General features: G+C 39.7%; 1 long non-coding RNA gene across 1 annotated transcript; it reads left to right on the forward strand.

The window, feature by feature from the left end:
* Positions 1-1943: 1943 nt before the first annotated feature.
* Positions 1944-18503, forward strand: LOC121513413. Its single transcript, XR_005992201.1, has 8 exons — positions 1944-2445; positions 4133-4201; positions 4314-4417; positions 12152-12222; positions 12348-12451; positions 15338-15487; positions 15578-15631; positions 17038-18503. It is a non-coding gene; the product is annotated as an uncharacterized LOC121513413 (long non-coding RNA).
* The last annotated feature ends 2278 nt before the right edge of the window (positions 18504-20781 follow it).

Genomic DNA, 20781 nt, shown 5'->3' on the forward strand with positions numbered 1-20781 from the left:
AACCTTGTGATGATTTTTAAAATTATTTTCTATGGTCTCGGTTTGTCTCAGCCCTGAACCCCAAAAGTCTTGGTCTTGTCTTGGTCTCGGTGCACTACCTGAGACCCCCCTTCAGTGTCTTGTGACCCCCACCTTGGGAACCACTGCCCCAGGCCATGCTTAATGTCCACATCCAGCCTTAGTCCACCCCAAAGATGTGGACTTGGTTATTATTATTATTTCCTCTGGTAACATGCGAGGACATCCAGAGCACAGCGAGGGTTGTGTCAGTCCTTCCTCCTGCCTGATGGCGCCCTCAGACGGCTCAACTCGCCACATCTACGTCTTACTTCAGACTCACTTTCTGGCCCAAACACACCTAAAAGCTCTGCTCAGTAGTTTGGATGTTTATTTGCTGATCCATTCTTTAAATTTGTTCTGGTTTCTGGGCTTCATTTGAGAGTTGGGGCTTTACATTTGCACCGGGACCATTTTTTTACCCTGTGACGTCACTTTTACCATATATGGGCGAGGGCAGGAAGTACATGTTTGTTCCACCAGATTTCAGTGTTCTACTGCCCTCTGCTCCCCTTCTCACTAACTCTCTGAGGTTTGTTTGAGTGCAGATCAGTGTGTGAGTGTGTGAGTGGGTCTGGGTGTGAGTGTGTCTGTGTGTGAGTGTGAGTGTGTGAGTGGGTCTGGGTGTGAGTGTGTCTGTGTGTGAGTGTGAGTGTGTGTGTGTGTGGGTGTGTCTGTGTGTGAGTGTGAGTGTGTGAGTGTGTGAGGGTGTGAGTGTGTCTGTGTGTGAGTGTGTCTGTGTGTCTGTGTGTGAGTGTGTCTGTGTGTCTGTGTGTGAGGGTGTGAGTGTGTCTGCGTGTCTGCGTGTCTGTGTGTGAGTGTGTGAGTGTGTGTGTGTGGGTGTGTCTGTGTGTGAGTGTGAGTGTGTGAGTGTGTGAGGGTGTGAGTGTGTCTGTGTGTGAGTGTGAGTGTGTGAGTGTGTGAGGGTGTGAGTGTGTCTGTGTGTGAGTGTGTCTGTGTGTCTGTGTGTGAGTGTGTCTGCGTGTCTGCGTGTCTGTGTGTGAGTGTGTGAGTGTGTGTGTATGTGAGTGTGTCTGTGTGTGAGTGTGGGTGTGTGTGAGTGTGTGTGTGTGTGAGTGTGTCTGTGTGTGAGTGTGTGAGTGTGTCTGTGTGTGAGTGTGTCTGTGTGTCTGTGTGTGAGTGTGTGAGTGTGTCTGTGTGTGAGTGTGTCTGTGTGTGAGTGTGTCTGTGTGTGAGTGTGTGAGTGTGTCTGTGTGTGAGTGTGTGTGTGTGTGAGTGTGTCTGTGTGTGAGGGTGTGAGTGTGTCTGTGTGTGAGTGTGTCTGCGTGTCTGTGTGTGAGTGTGTGAGTGTGTGTGTATGTGAGTGTGTCTGTGTGTGAGTGTGGGTGTGTGTGAGTGTGTGTGTGTGTGAGTGTGTCTGTGTGTGAGTGTGTGAGTGTGTCTGTGTGTGAGTGTGTCTGTGTGTCTGTGTGTGAGTGTGTGAGTGTGTCTGTGTGTGAGTGTGTCTGTGTGTGAGTGTGTCTGTGTGTGAGTGTGTGAGTGTGTCTGTGTGTGAGTGTGTCTGTGTGTGAGTGTGTCTGTGTGTGAGTGTGTCTGTGTGTGAGTGTGTCTGTGTGTGAGTGTGAGTGTGTGTGTGTGTGGGTGTGTCTGTGTGTGAGTGTGAGTGTGTGAGTGTGTGAGGGTGTGAGTGTGTCTGTGTGTGAGTGTGAGTGTGTGAGTGGGTCTGGGTGTGAGTGTGAGGGGGTGTGTGTGTGGGTGTGTCTGTGTGTGAGTGTGAGTGTGTGAGTGTGTGAGGGTGTGAGTGTGTCTGTGTGTGAGGGTGTGAGTGTGTCTGTGTGTGAGTGTGTCTGTGTGTGAGTGTGTCTGTGTGTGAGTGTGTGAGTGTGTCTGTGTGTGAGTGTGTCTGTGTGTGAGTGTGTCTGTGTGTGAGTGTGTCTGTGTGTGAGTGTGTCTGTGTGTGAGTGTGTGAGTGTGTCTGTGTGTGAGTGTGTCTGTGTTGGCCTATATGGTATGTCCGGACTTTTGACCTGAATACATACCAGCGCTCCCTGGACCTAAGGGGATTAGCCGGACTATGCCAAAGTCCGGATAATTCGGGAAGTGTATCTGCATTAGTTAGCATCTAGCTAACACTTTTCCAGATTTTCTCTGATGGTCCTTATGTACCACTTGACCTGATTTTCTGTGTATCACAGTGTATCGAACAGCGCACCCCAGAGATTGTGATGGAATTGCAGTTTGTACACATTTTTGATACACACGGTGCAGTTTAGGCGGGCTGGCTTGTGATTGGCTGATTGAGATGTGTGGGCGGGACTTAAATGAAGTCCGCTCTAAGCTCCGCCCACATCCTCGGTAAACGGAGTGGAGAGAACTACATGAGACAGCATGGATTAAGAGACGTATTTGGATGGTTTCTTCATGAAGGTAAGCATTAAACTTGTATTTTATTGTCATATTATCTGTTTAGGGACTCTTATGGAGAGATAGAATGTGTTTTTGAGGTAGAAAACTTTGCTTTGCTTTACTTTACTTTGCTTAGCACGGTGACTTTGCTAGCTTAGCTGCTTCTCAGCTAAAGAAGGAGATAGCAGGTGGAGAAAACTGTATTGGTAACTACTTTGCCCTGCTTTTGTATCTTAGTAGGATATATTGTTAGTTGCAGCTGCTAGTTTTCTTTGCTTGGTGAGCTAACAAGCTAAACAACATGTGGCTGTGGCTGCTAGTTTAGCCTCCTAACAGGAGTGCACGTCGATCGGCCCTGCCTTAAGCAGCTGTGATCATTTAATGCATTAGCTGTGACTCTGTGCTTGTTTTACTCCCTGATTTTGTGCATGCATGCTCTATGAGAGGACTAATAGAGCAAAAAAGGCTAAATTCAGGTATGATTTTAGCAAAAACTAAAATAAGATGAAGTTGAATTCTGGGAGGACTTACCATTTCCTTGTCTGTACATGTAAACTAGCTTTAAAAACTTCCACTGTTGTGATCAGGTCTTTATGTATTGTGCAGATAACTTATTAATGTTATGTCCAGATTAAAAGAGTATAAGTTCATGTGTTAGCTATTAGAGGCTAGGTGCAGAAATTAATCACAAACATCTTCTGTGGCAACCAGCATGCCAAAGTCTGCTGGATGAGTCTATAAATGAATCATTAAGACAGACAATGGTCTGCAGAGACATTGACAACATGTGCTTTTAGAAGTCTAATGTATGTGTATCTGAATATTGTATGGTTTAAAGGGACAGTGTCATACAGGGACAGTCTCATGCAGTTTAATAATCAGTAGGGTGTATGTGTATCTGAATGTTGTATGGTTTAAAGGGACAGTGTTTTGTAGGGACTTTCACATAGAGTACAACTTCGAGTCTTGAGTCAGTTTAATAATCAGTAGGGTGTATGTGTATCTGAATGTGATATGGTTTAAAGGGACAGTGTCATACAGGGACAGTCTCATACAGTTTAATAATCAGTAGGGTGTATGTGTATCTGAATGTTGTATGGTTTAAAGGGACAGTGTTTTGTAGGGACCTTCACACAGAGTACAATTTAAAGTCGTGAGTCAGTGTTAGAATCAGTAGAGTGTATGTGTATCTGAATAATATATGGTTTGTCTGGGCAGTGTTTTCTAGGGACTTTCACATAGAGTACAATGTCAAGTCTTGAGTCAGTGCAAGACTCAGCGGGTTGATGGTGTAAATAATGAAGTACGGTGTAAACAGATGTTTGTGTGCTATACAGTAGCAAAAAGGTCTTTTAAAATTTCTGAGTCAGTCTAAGTATGAAAAAGTTGCAATTGTAAACAAATGTTAAATGGTTTATCTGTAAATTGTATATATGGGCATTCTCATACAGTGTACTTAAAGCCCAAGTAACCCTGATCACTAATTTTTAAAAGCTGCATTCACTGATTACTAAAAATTCAAAGGATAAGTTTTCCTACTATGCAAATTTTAGACATATGTCTGAATAAATGGACTAAAATTAAAATCTAATTTGTTTTCAACATAAAACTCAAAAGTAAATTCATAAAGACTTTTACATCATGATCCTCAGAGAGTCTCTAATCTTTGGAATATATTAAAATCATCTCCGTTTTATTTTCTAATCAGAGCCTTGATGAGGACAGGCCTCCAAGCGTGGCTGAAGGTACAGACCCCCAGTCTGCAGATGCTGAAGAGGTAAACTGTTATAATTTTTTTTCAGACCGTTATTGTATGATTGCTTTGTTAGAATGCACAAGTCTACATTCTGAGTTGTCTTTGTTTGTACCTGTCAATTAATTTGATCTAGATGTTGATGCAGGAGACTGAGATCAACTTGATCCAGACTTCACTGAGCTTTCCAAACCAGACCCTGAAAATCCAGCAATGGGTCCCCTCAATCAACCTGAGGAGGTGAGTTTTAATCTGCTTCCCAGCTTTCTGAAACCAGACCTGCCAACCTGTACGCATTTTGTTAGCAAGTATGCAATTTGACATGTAAATGCGCTTTTATGACTCACCTCTCTAAACTACGCAAAAAAGCTGCGGACATGTGAGTTCTGAGGGAAATGTGCACCGTCATACTCATGTCTGACAGCACCATGCAGTAGTGTGGTGAAGCAGATTCAACCAATTACACAGAGTAGCGGAGAATAACGAGTCTGCTGAACATATAGCGTTATATCCCCGCTCCCCTCCTTCCTGCCTCCTGCCCTCTGCCTCCATCCCCGTGCAATGACAAGGTGAGAGAGGTGCGTGCATGCCAGGCGCTCAGTTTTACCTGTTGCCACAAAAACTTCACTCCACTTTGATTTAAGATTTGAAATCCATGCCCAATACTTTAATTTTTATTTCCTCTCGTCATACAAAATCCTCTGCGTCTGGAGTGTGAGCGGACACGCTCAGCAGCTGATGCGATGGTGAGAGAGTGCCCTGCAGCAGGTCATACAGACGGAGTGGGTTCAGGGCAGTGGCAGTACAGGTAGTCGTCATGTTTAAGAGGAGCACTGCTTTAATCCTAAATTTTTTACTAAGGCAGGTAGGCTGGACGATGTTAAAACAAGTATCTGCGAGCTTCTCCGTTCTCCTCGTCTTCTCCAAATACACGCGGATGGTCGCAGTGTGGCTGTCAGTGAGAGGACAGAACGCTCAGTGTGCGCTAACTTCTGATTAAATAACAATGTATAAAACGGTGCATTTTCTCTTCACTAATATCATAGCTGCTGCTGTTTGGTTAACAAGCTAATACAGGTCTGAATGTAGCATACAGGTCTGATATGACACAGACAGACAGACACCATTTAACTCCAGTAGTACTGCTGTTATCATTACACTGTTAGAGAGAAAAGAGGGATTTATTCATTTGCAATAGCTCTATAAACATCAGACCCCAGTGTGATACTACAATATGGACCAAACGCTAACAGTGTTTAATGAATTTCTAATAATGTTAAAAATATTTTCCTATTACTCTTAGTATCAGTTAATTTATAAGGGGTGTCCAAACTATGGTCTGTGGGCCAACTGTGGCCCTTGGTCCTTTTAAATTGACCTGTAAGTCCATTAAAATCCATTAAAAAGGCCCACATAGGAACATAAAACTTGTACTTAACTCTTTTTCTTAGTTTGACTAGGATTAACAATATTGGGGTTTATACAATATGTTTATATTTTTTAAATTAAATTTAGCTGATATCAATACCGATATATAAATGTAGTTTAGATCTAACACTTCAGTCCTTGAAACACAGTTTAAGGATGAACACAGAAACATACTTAAGTCTCTAGAACAGTTTAAGTAGTAAATAGATTTAAGTAAATAGGATGAGCACAGAAAAAGACTTCAGCTGTTTGCTGGTCCTGCCTAAAGTTTAAAAAATTAGGAAAATACAAACTAAAAGATTACAGCAGCAAATTGCAGCATGACTGGAGCTTATTTGTTCCTCTGTCTGATCTATCTCAAGGTCTGATTTCCAAATCATACTGCTCCAGGGACGTGCACAGACATTTTGGGGGGCAGGGGCTCAAGTGAGAAAAAGGGCACTTCTCTTCATAAAAAATGTTCAAAGAAAGTAAAATATATTAGCCCAGTTGACGAATACTCAACTAATTTCTACAAAATAAATTGATCACACAAAGACAGTGTCTTCTTTAGTATTCACTGGGTTTATCGCAACAGTAAGCAAGAACAAAATGATGACACAATATGCATGCTTTCTCTGCTGCTAGTCTGTAGTAAATATTTAGAATAACTGACTGTAGCTACTAGGGAGAGGGACATGGAGAAGTTTTCAAGAAAAGAAAAAAATGCACAAATATTATATTTATTTTTGCACAAAACGATTAATTATTTGAATTCTTTTGGTGTAATTGAAATAAAAAAGTACTTCAAAATAAACAGTCTTCACAGTGAACTGAAAAATACTGTTCTATACATAAATGAGCAAACCAACCTACCCTCTAAACCAATGGTTTTCAAACTTTTTTTTGTCCAAGTCACACCAAAAAGCAAGCTGACGTCTCAAGGCACACCATATTAATATCCTTGCAAAATAGCCTCTTTAGCATGTGTAGCAAGTAGCAACATGTCCCAGTCCCAACTGCATGCAATGTGAGCAAGTGCTCCATCAGTTTGATTAGAGTTTCCTCTAGTTGCATCCTGACACTCTGCAAGTGATGCACTGCAGCTCCCCATGTTTATCCCCTGTCACCCTGTTCCTATTTTCTCTCTGTTGTTCCTATTGAGATGGAAGAAGTTGCACAGAGGATGACAAGACACCAGGAGTGTCCCACCAGAGGATATTCTTAATTTTCTTCCACTTTTCTCAACTTGTTAGCTTGTTTTACAAAGAGGAGTGTGTTCATGGATGTTCTCCATACCCATTTATGAATTTTTATGGCCTGACTTGTGCTAACATGGAGACGAAACTATGTGGCTCACAGCTGTTAGAGGCACCATACCTCCGATTTTCTAAGTAAAAGCATGAGATTTTAAATTCTTACATGTAAATTTACATTTGCATATTTAACAGATAACAGATGGACAGTGAGCATGTAATGCTATATGATGCCATGAAACCTGTAGTGCTTGCATGCAGTAAGGACATTGGTTATAGTCTCTTGCATAGTTGTAGTACTTATGTAAAGTCAGTCGGATTTTCAAGGCACACCTAGACCTGTCTCAAGGCACACCAGCGTGCCATGGCACACCATTTGAGAACCACTGCTCTAAACTGTATTAGGCCAATGATTAGTTGCAACAATAAGGCTTAGTGCATCTGCACGCATCTACTGCTCACTGTATTTTCCAGGAAAAATGGCAGAAATACTGAAAATCACTGCAAAAATCTTTTTGACAAAATGGAAAAGTCGTTGTGCTGCAGACATGATTAAAATGTAAATTATCTATAAATTATCTATACCCAAGCAACAGAATACAGACTTTACATACATTATTGACTAATAATGATTATGATGATTATGATTATTATTATCCATCCATCCATCCATCCATTTTCTATACCTCTTATTCTGTTCTGTGTCACGGGGGGTGGGGGGTGGGGATGGAGCCTATCCCAGCTGTCATTGGGCAAGAGGCGGGGTACACCCTGGACTGGTCGCCAGTCAATCGCAGCATTATTATTATTATTATTATTATTATTATTATTATTATCATTGTTATTATTATCATTATTGTTATTATTTTTATGTCCTTTCCAAACAAGCACACACTAACTGATGGTGACATGATCTTAGTTTCAGTGAATCTTTCACATCTGGAGGAGGTCTGTCTGTCTGCTATCAAATATCTGGTAGAATGAATAGTTGTTAGCTGAGGAGCCTACAGTCAGAATAATGCAGTAGCGGTTTCAGACAGGACTCTAGAGATTAAAATATTGTGTTTTCATGTTCTGGTCAGTTTAGAGATTTTGGTCGATTTTGCATCCATGTCTTCTTTCACTGTAAAAGAAAGAAAACTTACAAATAATACTAGTGCATCTCAAAATATTAGAATATCATGAAAAATCAATATTTTTGTCATCTTTTCAGAAAGGTAAACCTATATATTATATAGACTCATTACACATAGAATAAAATATTTCTAGCCTTTATTTCTTCAAATTTTGATGATTATGGCTTACAGATAAGAAAACCCAAAATTCAGAGTCTAAAAAATTAGAATATTACATAAGATCAATAAAAAAGGATGTTTTAAACAGAACAGGCTTCTGAAAAGTCTGTTCATTTCTATCCATCAGTACTTGGTTGGGCCTCCTTCTGCATGAATTACTGCATCAGTGCGGCGTGGCATGGAGGCGATCAGCCTGTGGCACTGCTCAGGTGTAATGAAGCCCAGGTTGCTGTGATAGCGGCCTTCAGGTCATCTGCATTGTTGGGTCTGGTGTCTCTCATCTTCCATAGATCCTCTATGGGGTTCAGGTCTGAATCAAGCACAGTAACTCCATGGTCACTGAAGCAGCTTTTGGTACCTTTGGCAGTGTGGGCAGGTGCCAAGTCCTGCTGGAAAATGAAATCAGCATCTCCATAAGTACTCAAGTGCTCTAAACTGTCCTGATAGATGGCTGTGTTGACTGTGGACTTCAGAAACCCAGTGGACCAACACCAGCAGATGCCATGGCAGCCCAAATCATCACTGACTGTGGAAACTTCACACTGGACTTCAAACAACGTGGATTCTGGTCCTCTCCACTCTTCCTCCAGACTCTGGGACCTTGATTTACAAATGACATGAAAATGTACTTTCATCTGAGAAGAGGACTTTGGACCACTGAGACCACAACAGTCCAGTTCTTTTTCTCCACAGCCCAGGTAAGACTCTTTTAATGTTGCCTCTGGTTCAGAAGTGGATTGACATGAGGAATGCCACATTTGTAGTCCAGGTCTAGGATTGGTCTGTGCGTAGTGGCTCTTGATGCACTGACTCCAGCCTCAGTCCACTCCTTGTGAAGCTCCCCCGGATTCTTGAATGGATTTTGCTTGACAATCCTCTCAAGGCTGCAGTTCTCCCTCATGCTGGTGTACCTTTTCCTACCACATTTTTTCCTTCCACTTAACTTTCTATGAATATGCTTGGATCCAGCACTCTGTGAACAAGCAGCTTCTTTAGCAATGACCTTGGACCTTGCCCTCCTTGTGGAGGGTGTCAGTGACTGTCTTCTGGACATCTGTCAAGTCTGCAGTCTTCCCCATGATTGTGGATCCTACTGACCCAGACTGAGAGACCATTTAAAGGCTTAGGAACCTCTGCAGGTGTTTGGAGTTCATCAGCTGTTTAGGGTGTGACTCCATGACTTTACAATATTGAACTTTTTCACAATATTCTAATTTTTTGAGACACTAAATTTTGGCTTTCTTGTCTGTAAGCCATAATCATCAACATTTCAAGAAATAAAGGCTTGAAACATTTCACTCTATGTGTAATGAGTCTATATAATATATGGGTTTACCTTTCAGGAAAGAGTGACAAAAAATACTGAACTTTTTCATGACATTTTAATTACTGAGATGCACTAGTACATTTAGATGGTGTTTATTTTACAGCTCTCTGTCTGTTTGCATCTGTAGATTTCCCCTGAATTCTCCAAACAAGCTCCTCTTCTTATTTAAAAATTTCAGGGGAAAAACTGTCTGTAATTAACTATGGAAGTTTGATGGAGATTTGTTCTAGGTCATTTTTTACCCCATTCACCTGCAGTACCTCATCAAATGTATGCGAATTAGTGCATTTTATTTTAATAGGGCATAATTTACATATCAATGCAACAATATTGATGACAGATTTTTAGATACACGTAACTGTATTTACCTGTAGTCTCTCCCTTTTAGTAGCTACAGTACATTAGCCTATATGCCATGAGAAAGTGCCTAAGCTAAATCAAACTTATTAGGCTGCCTCAGCTAGTGGTAACATACACGTTAACTATAGCTAGGCTGCTTAGTCTTGTCTTTTGTAAACTCAAGTCCTCTGGTCATCATCCTCTCCTCCACACAAGAGCAGAAACAGAAGCAGGCTGTGATGGAAGAGCTGCTATTTAGTGTTTTTCTAAATCTATTTTTCTTTTGACAGGAAAGCTGTGCACAAACAGCAGACCTGCCAACCTGTATGCATTTTGTGTACCAGGTATGCAATTTGACATGTAAATACGCTGGTACGATTTGCCTCTCTAAACTACGCAAAAAGCTGCGGACATGTGAGTTCTGAGGGAAATGTGCACCGTCATACTCATGTCTGACAGCACCATGCAGTAGTGTGGTGAAGCAGATTCAACCAATTACACAGAGTAACGGAGAATAACGAGTCTGCTGAACATATAGCGTTATATCCCCGCTCCCCTCCTTCCTGCCTCCTGCCCTCTGCCTCCATCCCCGTACGATGACAAGGTGAGAGAGGTGCGTGCATGCCAGGCGCTCAGTTTTACCTGTTGCCACAAAAACTTCACTCCACTTTGATTTAAGATTTGAAATCCATGCCCAATACTTTAATTTTTGTTTCCTCTTGTCATGCAAAATCCTCTGTGTCTGGAGTGTGAGCGGCCACGCTCAGCAGCTGATGCGATGGTGAGAGAGTGCCCTGCACTAGCTCATACGTCGCAGTGTGTTGGCTGTCAGTGAGAGGACAGAGCGCTCAGTCTGCGCTTACTTCTGGTTAAAGATTAATGTATAAAACGATACATTTTCTCTTCACTAATAATGTAGCTGCTGCTGTTTGGTTAACAAGCTAATACGTGTCTGAATGTAGCATACAGGTCTGAATGTAGCATACAGGTCTGAATGTAGCATACAGGTCTGAATGTAGCATACAGGTCTGAATGTAGCATACAGGTCTGATATGACAGGGACAGACAGACAGCTGTGTCTAATGGAGAGATGAGGGAGAATGACAGGAGCACACTGCATTAACTTTATGTGTATTATTAGGGTAAAGACACAATTCGGTGACAGATTTTTTGTTTTAATTACCATTTAACTCCAATAATCCTGATGTTGTGATTGCACTGTTAGAGAGAAAAGAGGGATTTATTCATTTACATTAGCTCTAAACATCAGACCCCAGTGTGATACTACAATATGGACCAGACTCTAACAGTGTTTAATGAATTTCTAATAATGTTACAAATATTTTCCTATTACTCTGAGTATCAGTAAAGGGTGTCCAAACTATGGCCTGTGGGCCATGCAAGTAATCCATCAAAAAGGCCCACATAAGAACATAAATCTTGTACTTAACTCTATTTGTTAGTTTGACTAGGATTAACAATATTGGGGTTTGTACAATATGTTGATATTTACAAATTAAATTTAGCCAATATCAATACCAATATAAAAATGCATTGACCGAACACTTCAGTCCTTGAAACACAGTTAAAAGATGAACAAAGAAATATACTTAAGTCTCTAGAACACATTTTAAAGTTTAAGTAATACGGATGAACACAGAAAAAGACTTGAGCTGTCTGTTGGTCCTGCCTAAAGTAAAAAATAACATGCCTGTACTGCCCTAATCATCGTCAAGCACCAACACTTCTATAAAGTTAGTCAGCTTCCAGCAGGTTGCTCTTGTTTTGTGTCTGGATGTGGAGATGAACCATCAGTATCTTTTTTCTTTGCTGCACCCCAAAATTCTGAACAATGATTGGCTGTTAGCTTTGTTAGACATTAATGTAGGGCTGTAATTTAAGCTTTTTTGGTTTTGTTTTTAAGTACTTTCACTTACTGAGCATATATTTTGGTTTAATGTTGGTTTTAGAGATGTAACAAACATTTTATATTTTGTGCTACTGGTTTTTGTTCTGTGCTACAAGATAATCAACCTCTGTAGCACCAGTGCCATGAGCAAAATAAAAGGTTTAAGTTCACATACAGCCCTGATATATATAATCTGTGAAAAAAGCGACACAACAACACTTGACACAAGTGGTACTCAAAATATTTTGCCAAGGTTGGCAGGTCTGCATACTCCACCAAAACTTCATTTTTCCTCACAAAATTTGGCAGAAATTCTTTTTAACTGAAAATCTGACCAGGAAAAATGCACTTTTTTTCTTTTTTTCAACAACATCTTAAAGAATGTTAACCAAAGGTACATAACTGAATAGATTTTTTAAACTGTTTTGTTCTCTTTGGTAGGTGATCCTGAGACAACACAAAATCAGCCCACCGCTCCAGTTCAAATGAATCTGCAGGTCAACAGTATTAAGGTAAACTGCACTTTGAATTTAAATGGATTTTTCCTGAAGGCCAGGTATATTTTACCATGTAAATAATAAATACCTGCGTCTGTATTATTGCAGAAATTAATGCTATGATTACATTTTGTCAACAGTGTAAAAAACATCAACTGGTGTCTGCAAGCGTTTCCATTGGACAAATGAAGACAGTGTGTTGGACCAGTATCCTCCTTGAAGTGGATTGGCTGAAAGTGTCAAGGTGAGATATTTGGTGAATTCTCACACATTGTTTCAAAGGCAAATGATTATACATGTCGAGGGAAAAAATGAAATTCCAGGGGCTGTTGGATGATGTTTTCTGCCTGCAGCAAACAGTATATTACAAGAAAAGAAAGAAAATAGAATATGCTAGAGAAACAGTGAAAGTTTGGGTACATATGTGACTAAAAGGTGAGTCATATTTTTTTTCTTTTTAGGGTATTTGAATTTATATTCTGCTTTCAAATCCAAATTCCCTCCTACTTTAACCTCATTAGGTTCAGCTCTCTGACACTAGCTCTAAAACCAGCATAGAAGAAGGAGAGCGAACAGGCAGAGAGATAACCTTGCAAAGCAGACGAATACGCCCGTTTCCTTGGTTTTCACTGGCAAATCCATCTTGTTAAGCACCCGTCTGAACCGTTTGGGCCCGGTTAGCCAGCGACAGGACCAATCAGCGACGAGGGGCAGTACACTCGGCAGTGTCATTATGCAAACAAGCAGCAGCAAGAGCTGGTGCAGTTATGGAGGAAGAGATTAGCGTGGATGCTGCTAAAGCGCCAGTTTTATCAGAACTTGATGACATGTCTTCATGAAAAGAAGAACAAAGAACAGCAGTGAGTTGTTTTCTTTTCAAAAACAACAAAAGTCCAGTACTAACATGCCTATAGTCGCCATGTTTCGTGTTAATCCTTGGCAGCAACGCAAGCGCTGCTAGATAGCTGCTACGTCACGTGATTTGTTGCTCTGTTTGGCCCGTGGAGATGTGACAGACAGCACGTTCATCCAATCACACTGAGTTTTTTCAAATACTCTGCCTTTTCTCAAACGTTTCCTATTGAAGCTTTCCCTTATGGATGTGTGAAACACATCCATCTGGTGTGTCAGGTTAGCAGAGAGATATATTTCACCTTAAACTTTACAAATAAACAATTTATTGCATATGCATATGTAATGTAAGGCATACTTATCATTCAGAGTTCTTTTTCTTTTCATTCCTTTCTGTCATTCTGGCCCTTGTTTGTTTGCGTCAGGGCTGCAGCCAAAATGTTAAGATTGTCTTGCCACAAGGAAAAAAATAAGAGCAAGTTAATTTAAGGGAATAAACAGGAGATGTTGTAGTCAGTGTGATCTAGCTGCTCTAATGGAAAAGGAATAAAATGACACTTGCTTTGTGCATTTGCAATGGGTATTTTTTTGTTTTGTAACAGTTCTTCATGTAAAATGCAGTCTTGCATTAGTCAGCAGCTTACTAGTGCATCTCAAAAAATTAATATATCATGAAAAAGTTCAGTATTTTTTTCACTCATTTCTGAGAGTAAAATCCATATATTATATAGACTCATCATACATAGAGTGAAGTATTTCAAGCCTTTATTTCTTGAAATGTTGATGATTATGGCTTACAGATAAAATAACCCAAAATTCAATGTCTCAGTATATTAGAATATTGTAAAAAGTTCAACATTGGAAAATCATGGAGTCACACCTAATCAGCTAATGAACTCCAAACACCTGCAGAGGTTTCCTGAGCCTTTAAATGGTCTCTCAGTCTGGGTCAGTAGGATCCACAATCATGGGGAAGACTGCAGACTGGACAGATGTCCAGAAGACAGTCACTGACAATGGCTGGTTGTTCACAGAGTGCTGTATCCAAGCATATTCATAGAAAGTTGAGTGGAAGGAAAAAGTGTAGTAGGAAAAGGTACACCAGCATGAAGGAGAACTGCAGCCTTGAGAGGATTGTCAAGCAAAATCCATTCAAGAATCTGGGGGAGCTTCACAAGGAGTGGACTGAGGCTGGAGTCAGCGCATCAAGAGCCACTACGCACAGACCAATCCTAGACCTGGACTACAAATGTGGCACTCCTTGTGTCGATCCACTCTTGAACCAGAGACAACGTCAGAAGAGTCTTACCTGGGCTGTGGAGAAAAGAACTGGACTGTTGTGGTCTCAGTGGTCCAAAGTCCTCTTCTCAGATGAAAGTACATTTTCATGTCATTTGTAAATCAAGGTCCCAGAGTCTGGAGGAAGAGTGGAGAGGACCAGAATCCACGTTGCTTAAGGTCCAGTGTGAAGTTTCCACAGTCAGTGATGATTTGGGCTGCCATGGCATCTGCTGGTGTTGGTCCACTGGGTTTCTGAAGTCCACAGTCAACGCAGCCATCTATCAGGACATTTCAGAGACCTTCATGCTTCCTCCTGCTGACAAGCACCATGGAGATGCTGATTTCATTTTCCAGCAGGACTTGGCACCTGCCCACACTGCCAAAGGTACCAAAAGCTGCTTCAATGACCATGGAGTTACTGTGACTCTGAGCTGAACCCCATAGAGAATCTATGGAAGATGAGAGACACCAGACCCAACAATGCAGATGACCTGAAGGCCGCTATCAAAGCAACCTGGGCTTCATTACACCTGAGCAGTGCCACAGGCTGATCGCCTCCATGCCACGCCGCATTGATGCAGTAATTCATGCAAAAGGAGGCCCAACCAAGTATTGAAGGCATAGAAATGAACAGACTTTTCAGAAGCCTGACATTTCTGTTGAAAATCTCCTTTTTTTTTAATTGATTTTCTGTAATATTCTAATTTTTTGAGACACTGAATTTTGGGTTTTCCTATCTGTAAGCCACAATCATCAACATTTCAAGAAATAAAGGCTTGAAATACTTCACTCTGTGTGTAATGAATCTATATAATATATGGGTTTACCTTTCAGAAACAAGTGTCAAAAAATATTGAACTTTTTCATGATATTCTAATTTTTTGAGATGCACTAGTATGTTTAGGCCCATATAACACCTCTGATTTTTCATGCTGAAGATGGGTTTGAAATTGTGAGGTACTCATGTGAGTTTTATTGATACCACCACATGAAATAGAGTTAAGTGACGGTGAGGCCAGGGATGGAGGGAGTGAAGATGACAACAGTGGCACAGAAGAGGCAGCCTTGGAGTGTGAAACAAGCAAGCCCCACGACCCTGCACCAGAGTCTACAGTGACAGAGCAGGTCCATGACACTGGAGATTTGGGTAGGTTACTTCATTTAATTGTGTTTCAATTTTTTCAAACCTCTATTCCTGTAGAACAAAAAATCATTTTTTGTTGAATTATGTTTCCAGCAGAAACGGTATCAGTGTCATCTACAGTACATGAGACGGCCCTCCCTTCTGAAGGTAAGCAAAGTCTTGTTATAAAGCCTCTTTGGTACTGTAAATGAGAAACAATGGCAAAGTTTTGTTTTACTATCACTCTAAGACTGTTTAATCTTACTTTGAAAGCATGGTAAATCCAAGATAGAAATTAGTAGCTGAGCATATGTCATGCATAAATGAAATGCTCAACCCAAGCAGAATTACAGCAAGTGATCATTAAGATAACAGAGAAAAGAAAACTAGACACATAAATACAATAACAATAGCAAAAATAAAATAAATCCCTCTGATGCGTCTTTCTGGCATTTTGAAAAAGAAAAAGGTGCCAAATAATCAGCATTAAAATGAAACTAATCCATCCTATTGTCATTCACGCTCTTGATCTTTAGGATATTTAACATTTCATTTAAAAAAAGGTGTTTCTTAGCTCATCATAAAAAGGACATTACAAAAGTGTCCATAATTCATCATCGACTTGTAATTCATATAGTCTATGCTCCTTTTCATTTATGTAAATTAAAAAAATGTTTTGATCAGTTATGATTGGCGAGTTAGCCAAGAACAATTACAGGAACTCGATCACTTGTAAATCTTATTTTGCCCTAATGAACTCTTACCACCCAATGTCCACAGCTTGGATTGTTCTATTCATATACTATAAATTCATATTCTGTGAATATATACACATACATTGCTGTCACTTTTCTTACTGTATTCTCAGGTAAAGTACTTAGTGAAGATATAGTCTGTGTTTCTGGTTCAATAAGGGCATTGCTGTTTTTTCCACCCAGGTAACATATAGCTGGGATCCAGGGTTATGATCAAACCCTGAAGTTATCTTTTTCATTTCAGTACAGGGGTTTCACAAGAGTCAAGTTTCTCACAGTAGCTTGTGAGAAAATGTTGTTTTCAATACACTAAACATGTTAATACTAAAAATGATGTGTTCCATATAAACCCCTTCACTGTGAAAATGACATATGGAATAATTTAAGAAATTAAGCAGAATGTGAACATCTGTCTAAGAAAAACCCTCCCTGTTCATAATATTTGAGGTTTTCTGTTGATTGTGTTTTAACATTGACTTATTTTAGTCTTTGTTCACATTTGACTTTCAGTAAATCTGCTCACCAGGCTTCCATTAATTTTTATCATTATGTCCCTGTTCTTCCCTTTATAAAACCTACTTCAGTCAATAAAATAATGCTAAACAAAAACCTATTTTGTCAGTTTCCAGGTCTCAGAAAGCACTAACTCTGTAAACTGTAGGACTTCTATATTGTCTGTCCTGAAGAGCAATTAATCCCAAGTTTCCATACTGTTCATCTTTAGTCAGTGTAAATGTTTACTAACCAAAACAAGAAGTATTGATCCTTGTTCTTTTTCTCCATTTCATTATGTAAGATTTATCATTTCATATCTTTCAGGAGACACTGCTGTTCAAGCTCGTGGTCAAAGAAGATTGACAAAGAAACCCTGGTCTAAGGCTGAGGTTGCAGCAGTAATGCGGCATTTCTGAAAACACATAAGCAAAAGGCAGCTGGCCTGGAAGTAGAAGACCCGTGTTGGCAGGAAGAACACTGAAAAATGTAAGGGACTTTGTTAGAAACAGAGGGACAGCAATGAAGAGGCAGTCAAAGAAAGGCAGGCTGTAAAGGTAACAAAACCACCTTTTTGCTGTGTTCTTAGTGATTATGCAGTTGCAGAGGTTGCTAGAAAGGTAATGTATGGCAATATTTTTGTGTGAAAATAGTTTGCAATAGTGTAAAAATGCAAATGTGTGACACAGATATTTAAGTTGATGAGTAAATTAGGCTGTTGTTTGCACCCTACCTTCTCTGCAGTTCCGCTGTGTAAGATTAATAAGTGTGTATGATGATGGGAAATGTGTGGGCAGTGTCTGTTGAAGTGGTGCCACCGGCCTGGTGCTCATACCTGGGTGTCCTACGTTGCTTTGTGCAGGGAATCAGCTCCTGCAAGGGAGATACACTATTTGGTAGATGACTATTGCAGGACACTGGCTGATTATAATGATTTCTAAATTGAAGACAATTCAGCAAGGCTGAACAGACAAAAGTAAACCACAGCTAGCCTGGGTTTAGAGCCAACAGACCCCATCCATTTGCTTTTGGATGTGTGTAAGCTTTGGTGGATAACCACTTTTGAATCGATTTTAGGGTTGAAACAATTCCTCAAATTATCCGGGTAATTTGATTAAAAAAATTCCTCGAGGCTTCACTTAAATCAGTCCTGTATCCATATACAGCCATGCTGTAGTCTGGACATCGCACCGTGTGTTGCGCGGCGTGCTGTGTTTCGCACGGACAGCTATTTGTGTGGCACAATGCCCTTGTTTTCGTTGTTACTATAACATAACATGCATGATACGAGGCGTGAAAATCACGAGAGAAGAGAAGTTAATGCAGTGATGTTTACAGGCACTCCTGCGTTTTTATGCATCCACTGGCCTTGGCTTCATGGCAGATATGGCACTACGCCTGCACCTGTAAACCTACGCAGATCTCTGAGTTTATGCGCTGCCTGCGTGACTTGCAGTGCTCAGTTTGTGTCTGCAGACTTCAGGGAATTTCCTAAACTTCTCTTACTGACCTGACAGTTTTACAGAACACCGTCAGAATTCATGATTCAAGTCCTGTTTTGGTGCTTCCCCCCTCTCTCTCTCTCTCTCTCTCTCCCTCGCTCTTTTCCGCGTGCGCATGTTATACATTGAATTATAAATTATCTAAAATTCAGTGCACTGACGTCTAGATTACAGTGTATTTTTCAAAATGTTTAGCATCCCGAATGATTTGATAAGACTTACATTGATAATGAATTGACACCAATTAAATAGAAACACCTTATTGCCACAGACAGTGGCAGAGACTAAGTAGGTCAAAGTTCATCATCATACAGTCTGGAATCAACAGGTCATAGAAGCAGCTTTATCCCTTAAAATGTGTTCTCCATGTCAGTGGATGGTCTTACAAGGTCATACTTTTATTTTATGGTGGATGACCTGACAAAAATGTGCAAAAACTGAAAGTGAACACCCTCTTGAAAAGTAGACCATATTCCTGTAATCTAATGGTTTACCTTTCAGACATCATCAGACTGCTGTGTGAATGATGGAACTTTATTCTGGCTATAATGTGAAATATTACATTCATGCATAAAATAGAGGATTTTAAAATGATTAAGTGTCCCTTTACTTTAATGACAACTTGGAGTACAGAAATAAACTACAATGAAAGAAATAAAGTGCTGACACCAAATAATTCCTGGTGAAGGATCCCTAAAACCCCAAATATGGCTAATATAATGTCATTATTTAACTTCCTTTCCTTTTAACTTTAAGAAATGTAAACTGTCATCAGAACTTGATTGCACTTTTTAAAATATATTTTCTTTAGAGAACCTAATACCAATTCCAAACATAGAGGTAATTCATTTAAGGGACCCAACTTCTTTTCTCATTTGTCTAGTACTACTTCTCTTGTAAAAGCAAAAGTGACAGATTAAAAAAATGCAATATTTCTTATTAGAGTACTCAATTAATCGTCAGAAGAATCGATAGAATACTCAACTACAAAAAGAATCTATTACTGCAGCCCTAATTCATTTACACATTTGTAAATTGTTTTTCTATAATAATATTTCCTTGGTTTGCAATGTAAGCAAGAAAGTTCTCATGATTTGGGACAGGGTGTTTGTCTGTAAGTGCTATCTCACCCACAGTTGTGTTCTGTTTGAGCTTGATTAAAAATTTAAGTCAGTGTGAAGTTTCCATAAGCTGTTGGTTCAACACTGTCAAGGCTAAGGCCGGGCAATTAATTGCAAATGAGATTAAATTGCAGTATGGCCTGCTGCAATTTTCAAATCGCGAAAGGTGCGATATATCTTTAACCTGAAATTTGTGTCAAAATTTAAAAGGTGTTTTTTGCAGCAAAGACATTCTGCATTAGCGTATATATCACGCAGTCATTTTAGTAGCATATTTTTAGAATTGTGCATAAAAAATCCCATTTTACTCATTTTTTTCTGGTTTCTTTTTTGTTAAATATGAGAGTTGTTATTTAAATTACCATTCCTTTTAATACAACAGCTCATATCCAATTTGCAAAATCAGTCGAAATCATCACAATTAGATATTTTTTCCAAAATGGTCCAGCCCTGGTTTGATCTAATATTGTGTTGGTTATAGTATGGAATCAATTATTGCTCGTTTTTTATGTAAAATACATAAGATGAGGAACTTAATAAATAATTGCATAATAAATCACAATCCCAATATTGGGTAAAAAAAAAAAAAAAAATCACAATTAGATTATTTTCCTAAATCGTTCAGCCCTAGTCAAGGCTTTGTGTACGTTGCCAGTAAACCAGTGGGTGGCATCACTGAGGCTGCATCTGTTGCTGTTTGTTACTCTGTTTGCTAATGATTTTTTATTTTGTATTTTTGTGATATAAAAATAAAGACCCTTTTAACTTAACATAGCTGTGAGTGTTTGCTAAAAACCAGCTCAGGAATCTGTTCTGCTGTAGATTGTTCCAACCTGAAGGAACTTTGGCATGGTATTGGTGGGTTAAATGTGAGTTTTGGTGAACAGAGGTGGTGTCGTGGGGCTATAGCTGTCAGTTTACTCTTGCTGCAGATGTTCTCTACTGCACAAACTCTTTTAAGATTGTAGCTTTCAAACCAAAATGGCTTCACTTGAGTAGAATGAAAGGAGGCGGAGATCCTCTGTCCATTGAGATAAACAGTCTATGGTTATACGGCTTTAAACTAATTCATTTTAGTAATAAACTGAATGTCCCAACAATGCTGTGTTCTGTCAGGTTTGTGTGTATATGCTAATGAGGTGGGATTTAAATCTGACAGCTTTAAACTACTTTATTTTAGTAATAAACTGAATGTCCCAACAATGCTGTGTCCTGTCAGGTTTGTGTGTATATGCTAATGAGGTGGGATTTAAATCTGACGTAATTGTCCCTTTAAAGTCCAGATATTGTTTTTTAGTGTCCCTGTAAACAACATATTTGTCAAAAATGCATCTGTCTGCCTAAACCACAATCCTGTTAGGGGGTTGTGTATGAGGCCCTGTAGGTCGTATCTGAAAGCTAAAGTGACCCAAATTTTTTTCAGAATTTTTAGAGTACCCCTAGCTGAC

Source organism: Cheilinus undulatus, linkage group 8 (genome assembly GCF_018320785.1).
Source record: "Cheilinus undulatus linkage group 8, ASM1832078v1, whole genome shotgun sequence".
NCBI classification, from domain to species: domain Eukaryota; kingdom Metazoa; phylum Chordata; class Actinopteri; order Labriformes; family Labridae; genus Cheilinus; species Cheilinus undulatus.